A 15106-nucleotide genomic window follows, 5' to 3' on the forward strand; every position below is an offset into this window, starting at 1 on the left:
CTGAGGATGCTCCGGTTTCGGAGTGAAACGTACGTAGAGAGTATTTCGTCGGACCTGGGTGACGTTGTCGCATGGGTTCGCCGAATTTTCGCGGATGATAGCAAAATAAATAAATCATTATATAATCATGATGAACTTCCGCAAAGTAACGCCTGCTTCTATCCAATACGGAATAGCGGTGTTTTGCTACGCACTTCTGTAGAACGGCGTAGCAACGTATGTAGCATGTGCTACGACGTAGACGACTACAATATTCATCTACGAGTATACTACGGTAATGAAATTTTTTTTTTTATTCTTTACAAGTTAGCCCTTGACTACAATCTCACCTGATGGTAAGTGATGATGCAGTCTAAGATGGAAGCGGGCTAACTTGTAAGGAGGAGGATGAAAATCCACACCCCTTTTGGTTTCTACACGACATCGTACCGGAACGCTCGCTTGGCGGTACGTTTTTGCCGGTAGGGTGGTAACTAGCCACGGTGGAAGCCTCCCACCAGCCAGACCTACACCAATTAAGAAAATCGGCCCAGCCGGGGATCGAACCCAGGACCTCCGTCTTGTAAATCCACCGCGCATACCACTGCGCCACGGAGGCCGGAAATAATGAAATCACACTAATATTTTATAGGCGAAAGTGTGTGTGTAAGTGTGTAAGTATGTTTGTTCCTTCTTTACTCAGCGGCTACTGATGCGATTTGACTAAAATTTGGAATGGAAATAGATTTGACTCTGGATTCATACATAGTTAACTTTTCACCCTGGAAAAATCTATGGTTTTGTAAAAAACTTGATTCCACGCTGAATTTGTAAAAAACTGAATTCATCGTAGAAGAAGTCACTAGCGTCCTCTAGTATGAAATAAATTTTATTGCTAAAATAAGTATTTTTACAATAGTGCAGGGGAACCTGAATTAAGTTTGAAAAACCTTTATCTCAGGCTCCTCGCTCGGTAATGATTATGTTGTTTTTAGGGTTCCGTAGTCCACAAGGAACATTTATAGTGTCGCCATGTCTGTCTGTCTGTTAGCGGTTTAACGCAGAGATTATTACCACTAGAAAAATGTAGCGTCGTAAAATAAAATTTAGAAATGCTTATTTATTTATTTGTTCACAGATTATCCATTGTCTCCATATTAAATTCAACAAACCTATTATTTTATAGCTGTTTTTAACACGCTTATATTAGCTTCACTTGTAACTATGTATGTAAGAAAATGTTAAAATCTTAATTTGATCCACTTCCCGGTCTTCGATTAGGATGAAATTTTGCACACGCTCTGAGTTCTGATGACAATACATGACTAGCTAAGAAACGTCATTACAAATCCAATATGGCGGCCTTCCCAATAACTTTAACTACGTAGGAAAGACAAATCTTGGAATCTCAATTTGATCCACTTCCCGTTCTTCGTGTAAGGTGAAATTTTGCACACGCTCTGAGTTCTGATGACAATACATGACTAGCTAAGAATCGTCATTATAAATCCAATATGGCGGCCTCCCCAAGATGGACTGGCTGTTTGAAACCCACCCCCATGATATGGAAATCAAATGAAAGGGTTTTCTGTCAGGAATACGAAAAAAAGATACGTGAATTAAATCCTATGTGGTGGACGACCAATGATCTTCTATAGGACCTGTCTCACTAGATTTTACCCCTCTGTGAAACTATATGATCATGATCTAAGTATATTAAAATTAACGTGTGTGTATTATGATTTACACAGAATGGTGTTACTTATTTTCGTGGTGTGAGTTTACCTCGTCCCCCTCAAAAAACGACAGACAATTTTGTTGGTGAATTTGGGTGGGACACTGTTCCATAGGTCTGAGGTCTCGGTATAAGAATCCGCATGAAATATTTATAGATATCAAAGATTTTATCACAGCGACGTGTCAAAGCAATGCACGTTCAAATAGCCGCTTGCCAGAATTTATGACATAATAAGGCTCAGTTCACACTAGCGTAAGCCCAAGCTTCCTGACATGTTTTTACATGTCATATTATACTTTAGGACACCTGTGACTTCGCCCGCGTGATATTCACAAATAGGAGAATAAACTACTGACTCGATTTTGAAAATTCTTTCATCAATGGAGTGTTCCATTATCAGCAAGTAACGTAGGTTATAGTTTGTCCTCAAAAGGGAATGCCCGCTTGCCAACAACATCGGACCAGAGAACTCAGGTATACCCCCGTGTAAAATATATGGAGATGATAATATGATGTATAAATAACGAAAAACTCAGGCACCTATATAGTCAAAGATCTTAGCTTATACCTGTTGCAAACAAATTAAAGATGAATTAAAAATGTCGTAAAACGTTGTAGCAAACTTTTTTGTGATATTATGGAATTATCAAGACTTTTTTACATATAAGTTAATTGCCGGGTGGCTAGGGAAAGCCTGGGGGGTTATAGGTTTGGGTGTACTCTTCTATAACAAGATCCCCTTTTTCTAATAAAGAGCTAAAGTTAACAGAAATACGGGAAGAATCTCTTACAGAGTGGGAAAAAGAATGGAAAGAAGTAGGAAAAGGAGCATGGACGAGGGAGTTAATAACTGATCTCAAACGCTGGTTTAACAGAAAACACGGAGAGGTGGATCGCTGGCTCACGCAGGCGCTTAGTGGTCACGGGGTGTTCAACACTTATCTATTCGCAATTGGGAAAACCCCAACAGACAAGTGCTACTTTTGCGGAGAGGAAGACACCCCAAGACATGCCATTTTTGAGTGTCCGGCTTGCGCGGATCTGAGATTGGTGGCACAGGGAACGCACAGCGCCGTAAGCTCTCGAAACTTAGTAACACGTATGCTGAATAGCGAAAAAGAGTGGCACGCATACGCGCAAATGATGAAAGAAACAATGAGGAGAAGAGAGGTTCGAGAAAAAGATGAGAAAAAGAAGAGAGAAAATTCTTAAGAGGGGGGCATGAAGTAATGCATTGCGGTCCCGTGCCACCCTTGGAGTAGAGGAGGTTATTTTAGTCCGTGCAAGTCGGACATGCCCTGTCAACAGGCAGGAGTCCGCAGGGATTTTTTCCTCCTCAAGGAAAAAAAAAAAAAAAAAAAAAAAATAACAAGATCCCCAAGACTGTGATAGACCTGCAAATGCATAGCTCTAAGCAATGTGTTAAAAACATTTACTTAGTCGAGGTTACTACAACATTGATGAGTTCTCCAATGATAAAAATGCTTGGAGGCCGTTGGATCAGCTTCCACCTTCACACAGGAAGTAAAACTATACGAAATTGTAATGTTGTCATCAATTGTAAATTATAATATTGTATTTTTTTTAAAAAGAGCAACTGTTGAGTTTCTTGCCGGTATCTTCTCAGCAGGACCTGCCTTCCGAACCGGTGGTAGAATCTTTACAAATAGTCAACTAACGTGTCAAAAGTGCTTGTAATACTTGATATAAATGAATTTTGAATTAAAATGCACATAATTGAAAAGTTGGAGGTGCATGTCCCGGACCGGATTCGAACTTACACTTTCACAATCAAAGGCAGAGGACATATCCACTGAGCTATCGCGGCTTTGATAAAAATACACAATATATAAAAGATACAAGTACCTATACAAAACAGGCGGGATTTTTCAAAGCGGCGGCCATTTTTGTTCCAAGCATGTAATAGCCAAAGTTGTACAGTTATAGACTTTGTTTAAGTAACTTGGGGCAGTAATACTGTTTCTCGAGACAGCTGGGTTACGGAGAAATTATGGAACGTACATATAATGTAACATACTAGAGTCTGCCTACGACTTTGTTGTGTGAACTTTGCTATTAGTCCAGGAATTGAGGAATATTTTTACAATTGATTACTATCATTATCATCATCATTATCAATCCATATTCGGCTCACTGCTGAGCTCGAGTCTCCTCTTAGAATGAGAAGGGTTAGGCCAATAGACCACCTCGCTGGCCCAATGCGGATTGGCAGACTTCACACACGCAGAGAATTAAGAAAATTCTCTGGTATGCAGGTTTCCTCACGATGTTTTTCCTTCACCGTTTTGAGACACATGATATTTATTTCCTAAAATGCACACAACTGAAAAGTTGGAAGTGCATACCCCGGACCGGATTCGAACCCACTGCCTCCGGAATCGGAGGTAGAGGTCATACCCACTGGGTGATGGCCCAGTGGGTATGACCTCTGTTCTTCTAGTTGAGGAATTTTGGACGAAAAATGATCCTCCGAAATTCCTCAGTGCCTGAAGACTAAAGTCTTCGAACAGTGCGTGTTGCCAGTGATGACCTATGGTTCCGAGTGGTATCTATGTCTATCTATGAGGCTCAATAATTATTACTAACTTACTGTTTATTTTGCAATGTTCACTTTGTCAACTGTTATTGTTTCGATAGTTGTTTCAGCCAATGGTCTTATAGCAAAAAGCTTGGACCAACATCAGAAGCTTTCGCTTAACTGTTGGATCAAGAGTCGGATACAGAAGGCAGTGACTCTTGAGACGGCGCGTATTGTGAGGAGGGTCCTCACTCTGGAGCCTTGACCACCGGTTGCTTGGGCACTCAAATGTCCCGCAGCGGGAGGGTTGATTATTTTTGATTTTTAATAGTGTTCTGTATTATTTATTAAGACTCTCATTTATTTAACATTATTACAAATACAAAATATATTACAAAAAACTATTGAAAATTTATAAAAAAAAATTCAACACTCCCACTGCAGGATATTTGAGTGGTCAGGGCTCCAGAGTGAGGAACCTCCTCATAAAACGCGCCGTCTCAAGAATCACAGCCTTCTGTATCCGACTCTTGATCCAACAGTTAAGTGAAAGCTTATTTATTATTATTAAACATTGTTAAAATTTAAAAATCAATAACTTGTTCTCAGCAGAACCTGCCTTCCGAACCGGTGGTAGAATCTTTACAAATAGTCAACTGACGTGTCAAAAGTGCTTGTAAACTGACCCTACTTGAAATAAATGATATTTTTAATTTGAATTTTGAATAATTATTACTATATGCCCGCCAAGCCACATTGAAACAGCGTGGTGAATATAAACATCAAACCCCTTCTCCCATATAAAAGAATAGGCCTGCGCCCTGCATAGAACCATAAAAAAGGCGAATAATAAAACACTAACAGAGTTAAAAAACCATTTCAAAAAAACCAAAATTAACTACACTCCAAAGTTTATTCACTCAAAAAATCGATTACTCGCTAAAAAACACAGACTACTAATAAAATACACAAATATTAAGAACCATTGAAAATTTTGCGAGGCCAAATTTCGTTCCTCTATATAGTGAGTAGGCTGTTGTGCGAGCGGGACGAAAGATACCCAAGTGCGAGAGAGATGACGCTACAGCGTGAGCTACGCCTAATCAATGCATACAACCTTCCTGCAGAGGTTCTAGTGTACCGCGCGTGTCCGTTAGAGACGGTACTGTCCGTTGCTATATTAATTATTAAAAAAAAACAAAGCCAAATCCAATAAAAAAAAGTTCACATCCCCCTAAACACTAAGCAACTGGAATGCAGCTCATTAAAAAAACAAATCAATAAAAAAAAAAATAACAAGAGATTGTGGTTAATTCGTAGCGACGCTACGCGTTCGGTATTTAGTTCGCTACGAATTTGCGAATATACGTATAAATGTGGCATAAATAAGGATATAGTGGTTTTTTACGTGTTTTTTCATAAAATTTGCGACGTTTTTAACGGATTTTCGTGACGAGGGAGGGGGTGGAATTTGCTCCGTGCCTGAGTTCTTTGTTCTGTTCCGATGCACTGTATATTGGAGAGGCGCTCCGTGGAAAAAGGTAGTATGTGCCACCTGCGCCATTTTAACTTATGTTGTACGTTCCTTTATGCATGACTATGTTGTTTAGTTGTATTTTGTTAATGTTTAACAATCTTCTTCTTTGTTAATATGTGCTAAATAGATTTAGATTGTAAGAAATTTTCAGGTGGAAGAAATATTTGGAAATCCTTTTTAATAAACATTGTCATCCACTGCTGAATAAAAACCTCTTGTATGGACTTCCAAATACAATGGTCTTAAATCACCAGCATGTTTTTGTCTTTGTTAAAATGTGCGTACAATACCTTTAGTTTTACATTGTAACAAATCTTTAGATTGGAGAAAGATTTAAAAATCCTTTTTAATAATCATTAGCCGATGGTTATCCAATGCTGAATAAAAACCTCTTGTATGGACTTCTAAATACAATGGTTTTAAATCACCAGCATGTTTAGGTCTTTGTTAAAATGTATATGCATATAATACCTTTAGTTTTACATTGCAAGAAATCTTTAGATTGGAGAAAGATTTAAAAATCCTTTTTAATAATCATCTTTAACACGATGGACGTCCACTGCTGGACATAGGCCTCTTGCATGGACCTCCAAACACAACGGTCTCGAGCCAGCATCCAGCGGCTCTCTGCAACCCGCTTGATGTCCTCGGTCCATCTAGTGGGGGGTCGACCAACACTGCGCTTTCCGGTGCGGGGTCACCATTCCAGCTTGGAACCCCAACGTCCATTGACTTTTCACTATATGAGCTGCTTATAGTATTATAAGGTTTTAATTTTTTTTTAATAACTTTTTTATAATAATACCTTCAGTTTTAGGTCGTTAGATAGTTAAAATGTGTTTATAAATTATAAATTTATAAATGTTTAAGGATATATATAATTATGTCCAATAAAAGATTATTTATAATAACTGTAAGCCAGTTATTTTAAGATCGTATGAAATTATTATATAGTAATAATATAGTACAAAGAAATTTAATAATCCTTTTTAGGGATATTACAAATTTATTTTTACAGCTATAGCTTCTAGGCCTTTTGAGTCTATGTCAATTTAGAAGTCCCGGATAGTATTAAATGATTACATTTTTAATTAAATTTATTTAATCTACTTTCTTCATTAGTTACTTTTAAAAAATATAGACTTATTAAAAGAAAATTAAGCCTCAATAGCTCAACGGTAAGAGCGGTTGGACTCATCACCGAGGGGTGGTGGTTCGATCCCCGCCCCGTTGGTCTATTGTCGTACCCTCTCCTAGCACAGTCTTTGTCGACTAGGTGGAGGGGAATGGTAATATTGGTCATGTTTAAAAGATACGGCGAATATTAAAAAAAAAATGTATACCCAACAAAGTTAAAAACGTAAAGCATTATTTATTAATTACATATATAATGTGGTAACAAGAAAATTTATTAAAAAATATTTTTGGTGTTCCTTATCTACAATCGAAGTGAGGATGATTTTTATCGTCTATCCCATGGTGTGGGTTATCGTTATCGGTATTTTTTGCATTACTTATGGGATTAAAGTGCTAACTTAATATACGGAACCTTACTCTGCGCATGGCCCGACACGCACTTTGCCGGATTTTTAATTTTTAACAATGATAATAAACTACAAAAAAATTCAACTCACTGAGGGACATTTGAGTAGCCAAGCAACCCAAAGCCCTTGGGCTCCAGAGTGAGGAACCTCCTCACAATATGCGCCGTCTCAAGAATCACTGCCTTCTGTATCCGACTCTTGATCCAACAGTTAATCGAGAGCTTCTTAAGGTGTTGGTCGAAGCTTTTCGCTATAAGACCATTGACTGAAACAACTATCGGAACAATAATAGTTGACTCAACATTATTTAGGTTGCATCAATGAATAGCTTTCATTATCTAGATATCTATACTATAAAGCTATCTGTACTATATATCTATACTATATTATAAAGCTGAAGAGTTTGTTTGTTTGTTTGAACGCCCTAATCTCAGGAACTACTGCTCCGATTTGAAAAATTATTTTAGTGTTAGATAGCCCATTTATCGAGAAAGGCTATATGCTATATATTATTCCCATACTCATACAGGAACGAGAACTACGCGGGTGAAACCGCGCGGCGTCAGTTAGTTCAAAATATATGCCAAAGCTTATGGCAGTTTATACATTGTGATTTTCGTTAACATCAGGCTTCGCAGAATACGAAAAATGCAGTTTTTATTGACTAACGGACGTTAGACTTCGTCCGCGTGGAAATCAATGTAAAATTTCAACCCTTATTTTAAGGGTTGAATTTTTAAAATTTCTTTTCGAATTTTTGTAATGATTTATGAACAAATTTTTAAAACTCTATAAATGAAGGATTTTCCATACACACTTTCAACCTCTATTTCACCCTCTTTTATAATTTATATTAGGTGGCTATATCTGATATACATCAAAGTTAGTGAATAGGTCTGCTGATCCGTTCCGCCATTGAGGCGTGATTAAGTGACAAGCATCCATAAAATAGTCGTTAAGTTTTACGACATTTTCCAATTTCCTACGCAATTTCGCGAGAACCTTCTAAAAAGTATTAAAAAACATAAAAAGATGGATGAAATCGGTTAAGTCGTTCCCAAGTTATGGCGTGACTAAAGGGAATAGGGATTTTTATTTATACACTAGCAAATGCCCCGGTCACACGCGTATTTCCCGTTCCTGTGGGAATACGAGGGTAAAGCTATAGACATCCACTGCAGGACATAGAACTTTTGTAGTCACTTCCAAACATCACGATACTGAGCCGCCTGCAGCCAGCGAATGTCTGCAACCCGCTTGATGTCGTCAGTCCATCTGGTGGGGGTCGACCAACACTGCGCTTCTAACGCGACTGATAGATACCTTTGGTTCTTCAGCGCATCTCCTCAGTTCGCGTTGTGGATCACAGAAAGACCAAATAGCGAAATTCGCGTCGTGGTTGACATGCTATTCGATCTCAACGTGTTGTGGCAATGAAGAAAAGCCATGACGCGTATGGAATATTATTTGATTACGACGCACACTTTACATATTTCTGTGATTGCCACAACGCGTCGTGCGCGTTTTCTTTTGAGCCATAACACGAATTTCGCCATGTAGATTTTTACTGTGACCACAACGCGTTGTGAGCTATTTTTCTGCTCACTGAGCGTTTTCAATATAATATAACATATAACTATAAAGCCTCCAACTAAAATTTTCTAAATATCTTCAATGTGCATAATTTGACCTGTTACAGTTTTATTATAAATATTGATTTCACCCTTCCCTTTAAGGCTTTTGAGCCAATACTTAATATCTATACTAATATTAATCCGTGATAGTCCAGTGGATATGGCCTCTGCCTCCGTTTCCGGAGGGTGTGGGTTTGAATCCGGTCCCGGGCATGCACCTCCAACATTTCAGTTGTGTGCATTTTAAGAAATTAAATATCACGTGTCTCAAACGGTGAAGGAAAACATCGTGAGGAAACCTGCATACCAGAATTTTTTTTTTATTCTTTGCGTGTGTGAAGTCTGCCAATCCGCATTGGGCCAGCGTGGTGGACTAAGGCCTAATTCCTCTCATTCTGAAAGGAGACTCGAGCTCAGCAGTGAGCGGAATATGAGTTGGTAACGAATACTAATATTATAAAGCTGAAGAGTTTGTTTGTTTGATTGAACGCGCTAATCAGCAACTACTGGTCCGATTCAAAAAGTTCTTTCAGTGTTAGATAGCCCATTTATCGAGGAAGGCTATAGGCTATTTAATATCCCCGTATTTCTACGGGAACGGGAACTACGGGGGTGAATCCACGCGGCATCAGCTGGTTATTACATATATGAGAAAACCGTCCATATTGATTAGCTAACCAAATTACCTTAAACAAAAACATTTGTTTTAGACATGTTTAATAATGTAACTATATACAATAGGTATACAAGTAGGTATGAGGGGAAAAAGCAATTTTCCTGTAATATCATAATTTGTATGCCTCGTATACATCTGGAGCCGCTGGCTATGTTTTCTCTCGATTTTTACCATAAAATGGTGGAATTTATTTACTAATGCCTCAGACCAATTATAGAAGGACCTACTTGTAGAATATGTACCCAGGGAAGTCACTGGCCCTTAAGACACGGGCTTACCTAGTTTAAGGGCCAGGACGTCATTGCTATGTATGTACTGAGTTTATTCAAATAAAACAATTCTTATCTTATCTTACCTGTATCGCACTCACAGTCACAAACAAAATTGTCTGTCATTTTCTGAGGAAAACGTGCTTAGATTTGGTATATATTTTATACTAAACTAGACGTTTGTGCCCGTTTTTTACACCATTCAACTACACAAAAAGGTATTTTTACGGAGCTCTTTAACCGACGAACACGATTACAACTATTCAACATCGATTATATAGATACACTTTTTATAATCGCTTTAGATCGTTGATCATATACTTTGACAGAAAAGATACGTCTAACGAGGCAGGTCCTATATAATAAGTGGTCTGAGACTAATGCCTATTCAAAAGATTTTTTGTTTTGCTACACTGTATATATACGACCTCCGTGGCGCAGTAGTATGCGCGGTGGATTTACAAAACGGAGGTCCTGGGTTCGATCCCCGGCTGGGCAGATTGAGATTTTCTTAATTGGTCCAGGTCTGGCTGGTGGGAGGCTTCGGCCGTGACTAGTTACCACCCTACCGGCAAATGACGTACCACCAAGCGATTTAGCGTTCCGGTACGATGCCGTGTAGAAACCGAAAGGGGTGTGGATTTTCATCCTCCTCCTTACAAGTTAGCCCGCTTCCATCTAAGACTACATCATCACTTACCATCAGGTGAGATTGTAGTCAAGGGCTAACTTGTAAACAATAAAAAAAAATAAAAAAAATACTACTGATAGACCCCTGTTTCACCCGCAATGTTCCCATTCCCGTGGGAATAATGATGATAGTAATACCTTGTACTTTTCTCTAAAGGCCTAGTTTGAACGTTGAACCAAAAGTGAGAATACACGTAACGAAGTATAACTTGAGCTCTGGACATAGTAGACCCAATACAGGGTGTAAAAAAGAACAATAATTCATAATATTACCATAATTTAGTCCAATTTTGAGTTTTGACGCGTAACTGCGTATATTTTAATGATTTTAACCAATGATTTTAAATTTATTTCGTGGTTGTTCAATATGAATGTTATTTAAACGGGTACATACCACGATAAATAGCCGTGGTAGCCCAGTATAGCCGTGGTAGCCCAGTGGATATGACCTCTGCCTCCGATTCCGGAGGGTGTGGGTTCGAATCCGGTCCGGGGCATGCACCTCCAACTTTTCAGTTGTGTGCATTTTAAGAAATTAAATATCACGTGTCTCAATCGGTGAAGGAAAACATCGTAAGGAAACCTGCATACCAGAGAATTATCTTAATTCTCTGCGTGTGTGAAGTCTGCCAATCCGCATTAGGATCCGCGTGGTGGATTATTGGCCTTACCCCTCTCATTCTGAGAGGAGACTCGAGCTCAGCAGTGAGCCGAATATGGGTTGATGACGACAATACCACGATAAAAAAACGAGATTTTTAATGTCGATATTTTGTATATTTGCGTATATTTTGTTCTAACCATGATTTTTTTATTTTTTGGACAAAAGTAAAAGGCATTACCATCTGAAATATATTTATTAATAATAATATTACAAATATTTGCTGAATTTTGGGTTACAATGGGTCTTATATTATAGAAAAAAATTCCAACACAATATACTGATTAAATCAGTGTACAATTTACGTATTGTTTGTTGATTTTACAATAATATGTTATACTTATTTAAAAACAAATTAAATTAAACAATTAATGAATACCTGAAATAATTTAATAAAATAACCAAAGTGATGCATAAACGCGTAACTACTTCCAAATATCAAACGATGAAAACCTTTTTTTGCACTTAGTACCATAAGCAAATGTCATTCTTCCAAAATCAACTTGAGACGCATGGGTAATACGTACATACGTTCGAAAAACATTACCCTCCTTCTGTCGCAGTCGGGTAAAAAAGAAAATATACAGTTTTCGAGATAATAGAACGGCTTCATTATTCGCATATAAATGTCAATTGACACACATTATATTATGTATGACATAGAATAGATTTAGTCGATCAATTGACTCGGTTTTTTGCTTCGTCATCGTTTCTTTTGTTAGATACAGTTATGAGAAAAATTCAAATAAAAGAGCCGTTTCAGCTATACCTAGTTTTCTAGGGCCACTAGCTTTAACCTGCGGTTTTGCTCGCGCTAAATTCGGGATGACTAACTGTGTACCTATTTGAACTTTTACCTTGAAAACTACATAAAACATTCATCTGCGCAAGTTAATTAGTTTTAAAAATATTGGTAAAGAATATTATACCTAAAGACCTTTAAATATAGTCCAGCTAGCTGACGCCCGCGACTTCGTTCGCGTGGAATTCAGTTTTTCACAAATTCCACGGTAGCTATGGATTTTTCCGGGATCACAAGTAGCCTATGTGTTAATCCAGAGTAAAATCTATTTCCATTACAAATTTCAGCCAAATCGCTTCAGTAGCCGCAGTGTAAAAGAGAAACAAACATACTTACACACTTACACACAAACTTTCGCCTTTATAATATTAGTGTGATATTCAATAAAATTCCAAATTCAGGGCAAATTCAACCTTAACGATTGAGTTTAAGGTTGAATTTGCAAATGCGACTACTTGAATTGAGTGCCAAGAAGTTGTGTTTGGCACTCATTGAGTGAATACGTTTTTTGGTCGCTGATTGCACAATTGTGCATTAACTTTTTAATAGGAGATCGATACACTATCTATACTAATATTATAAAGCTGAAGAGTTTGTTTGTTTGTTTGAACACGATAATCTCAGGAACTACTGGTCCGATTTGAAAAATTATTTCAGTGTTTATCGATGAAGGCTATATATTATCCCCATATTCCTACGGGAACAGGAACCACGCTGGTGAAACCGCGCAGCTTCAGCTAGCTCGTAATAATCTGTTACCATTTAATCGCATTGTCTCTGTCACTCGTACCGAATAACACAATCTGTCTCATTCACTCAAACGAACTCAGATCTACACAATTATCTCTCGCTTAATGCACGACCTCAATACCGGGGCCTGGAGAGGCTTTTACCTGGTTTCTCTTACGTTTGCGCTAACAGGCCGAAACGTTGGGTCTTTAGATGGGATACGTTTTGAAACAATGTGTCAAAGGTCATATTAATTGATGATCATCGTCGCATCGTTATCAACCCATATTCGGCTCACTGCTGAGCTCGAGTCTCCTCTCAGAATGAGAGGGGTCAGGCCAATAGTCCACCACGCTGGCCCAATGCGGATTGGCAGACTCCACACGCGCAGAGAAATTCTCAGGTATGCAGGTTTCCTCACGATGTTTTCCTTCACCGTTTGAGACACGTGATATTTAATTTCTTAAAATGCATACACCTGAAGTGTTGGTAGTGCATGCCCCGGATCGGATTCGAACCCACACTCGTAATTGATGATGAAACATGGATAAAACTCACGTGATGTGTAAGGTCGGTCGGTTGTATACCCGACTAGTTTCGAACCCATATGGGGCCCTTAGTCATGAGCTGGTTCTTGTAACGCGGCACGATCCAGACTGCGAAGCTATATCACGTGAGTTTTGGCCGTGTGTAATCCATTAATATGAATAACACTCACGATAGTTTAAATTCTAAAAAAAATGCTAAAGGTCATAATTACGCGGCATCGTACCGAAACGCTAAATCGCTAGACAGTCTTTGCTGGTAGGGTGGTACCTAGCTACGGCCGATGCCACTAAACCAATCAATCAATCAATCAATCAATCAATATTCATTTATTTCAACTAGGCTTAGTTTACAAGCTCTTTCGAAACGTCAGGTAATTGTAATATTACACTTAAGATCTTATGATAATGGTAATAATAATTAGTCGAAAACTTAAAATTAAAGTAACGAGGGTTCCCAACGCGCCTTGGTCCAAGAAGAGCCAGAGCCATGACATAACTTGACGTTTCAAAAGTGCTTGTAAATTAAGCATAATTGAAATAAATGAAATTTGGATTTGAATTAAGCAAACTTCCACACAAAAATGTTAGAAAATTGTATACCCACACATATTTACAGGACAAGTTGGTTTGGCTGGTGGGAGGCTTCGGCCGTGGCTAGTTACCACCCTACCGGCAACGACGTACCGCCAAGCGATTTAGCGTTATGCTGAGTGGAAACCAAAAGGGGTGTGGATTTTCATCCTCCTCCTAACAAGTTAGCCCGCTTCCATCTTAGTCATCATCACTTACCATCAGGTGAGATTGTAGTCAAGGGCTAACTTGTAAAGAATAAAAAAAAAAGTTAAAAAAGGCTTGAAATCCCCAATTTGCCACTTTGTCAAACAATTGGATATCGCAATACTGGAATTGGAATCCAAAAGTGGAATCAAGTAGCGAACCGTTCCAATTCCTGGAAGTTAGCTTTGCGGGGCGCAGTTAAAGGTGATTTGAATTGCAAAGTAAATTCTCGTCTCGATTTTTCAACCCCCTGATGTAGGGTGTTTTAGAATTCCGTTGGGTTTTTTCCTATACCTTCTACGGCCTCCGTGGCGCAGTGGTATACGCGGTGGATTTACAAGAAGGTCCTGGGTTCGATCCCGGCTGGGCCGATTACCTTATCAGCCGATAGACGTCCACTGCTGGACATAGGCCTCTTGCATGGACCTCCAAGCACAACGATCTCGAGCCGCCAGCATCCAGCAGCTCCCTGCAACCCGCTTGATATCCTCGGTCCACCTAGTGGGGGTGCGGGGTCGCCATTTCAGCACCTTGGGACCCCAACGTCCATCGGCTTTTTGAACTATGTGGCTTGTCCATTGCACTTCAGCTTCGCGACTCACTGAGCTATGTCAATGACTTTGGTTCGTCTGCGGATCTCCTCATTCCTGATTCGATCACATAGAGAAACTCCAAGCATAGCTCGCTCCAACGCCCGCTGAGTGACTTTGAGTCTTCTAATAAGGCCGATTAAGGTATTCTTAATTGGTCCAGGTCTGGCTGGTGGGAGGCTTGGATCGTGGCTAGTTACCACCCTACCGATAAAGACAAGCAATTTAGCGTTCCGGTACGATGTCGTGTAGAAACCAAAAGGAGTGTGGATTTTCATCCTCCTCCTAACAATTCTGTGGGTATCATAACTTTTTTCAATGAAAGCCCCATTTCAGAAATTCCATACAAACATACATACAGACAAAAGTTTTAGAAAATTTGACTGTGAAAAT

General features: G+C 38.9%; 1 protein-coding gene across 1 annotated transcript in view; it reads left to right on the forward strand.

Annotated features, from left to right (window-relative positions):
• Nucleotides 1-5397: 5397 nt before the first annotated feature.
• Nucleotides 5398-15106, forward strand: part of LOC112046177 (cytotoxic granule associated RNA binding protein TIA1) — a 131826-nt gene continuing 122117 nt past the window's right edge. Inside the window, exon 1 of the mRNA XM_052890236.1 lies at nucleotides 5398-5418. The gene's annotated coding sequence lies outside the window, so the exon portion shown is untranslated. The remainder of the gene's footprint in view (nucleotides 5419-15106) is intronic.

This window comes from Bicyclus anynana, chromosome 27 (genome assembly GCF_947172395.1).
Source record: "Bicyclus anynana chromosome 27, ilBicAnyn1.1, whole genome shotgun sequence".
NCBI classification, from domain to species: domain Eukaryota; kingdom Metazoa; phylum Arthropoda; class Insecta; order Lepidoptera; family Nymphalidae; genus Bicyclus; species Bicyclus anynana.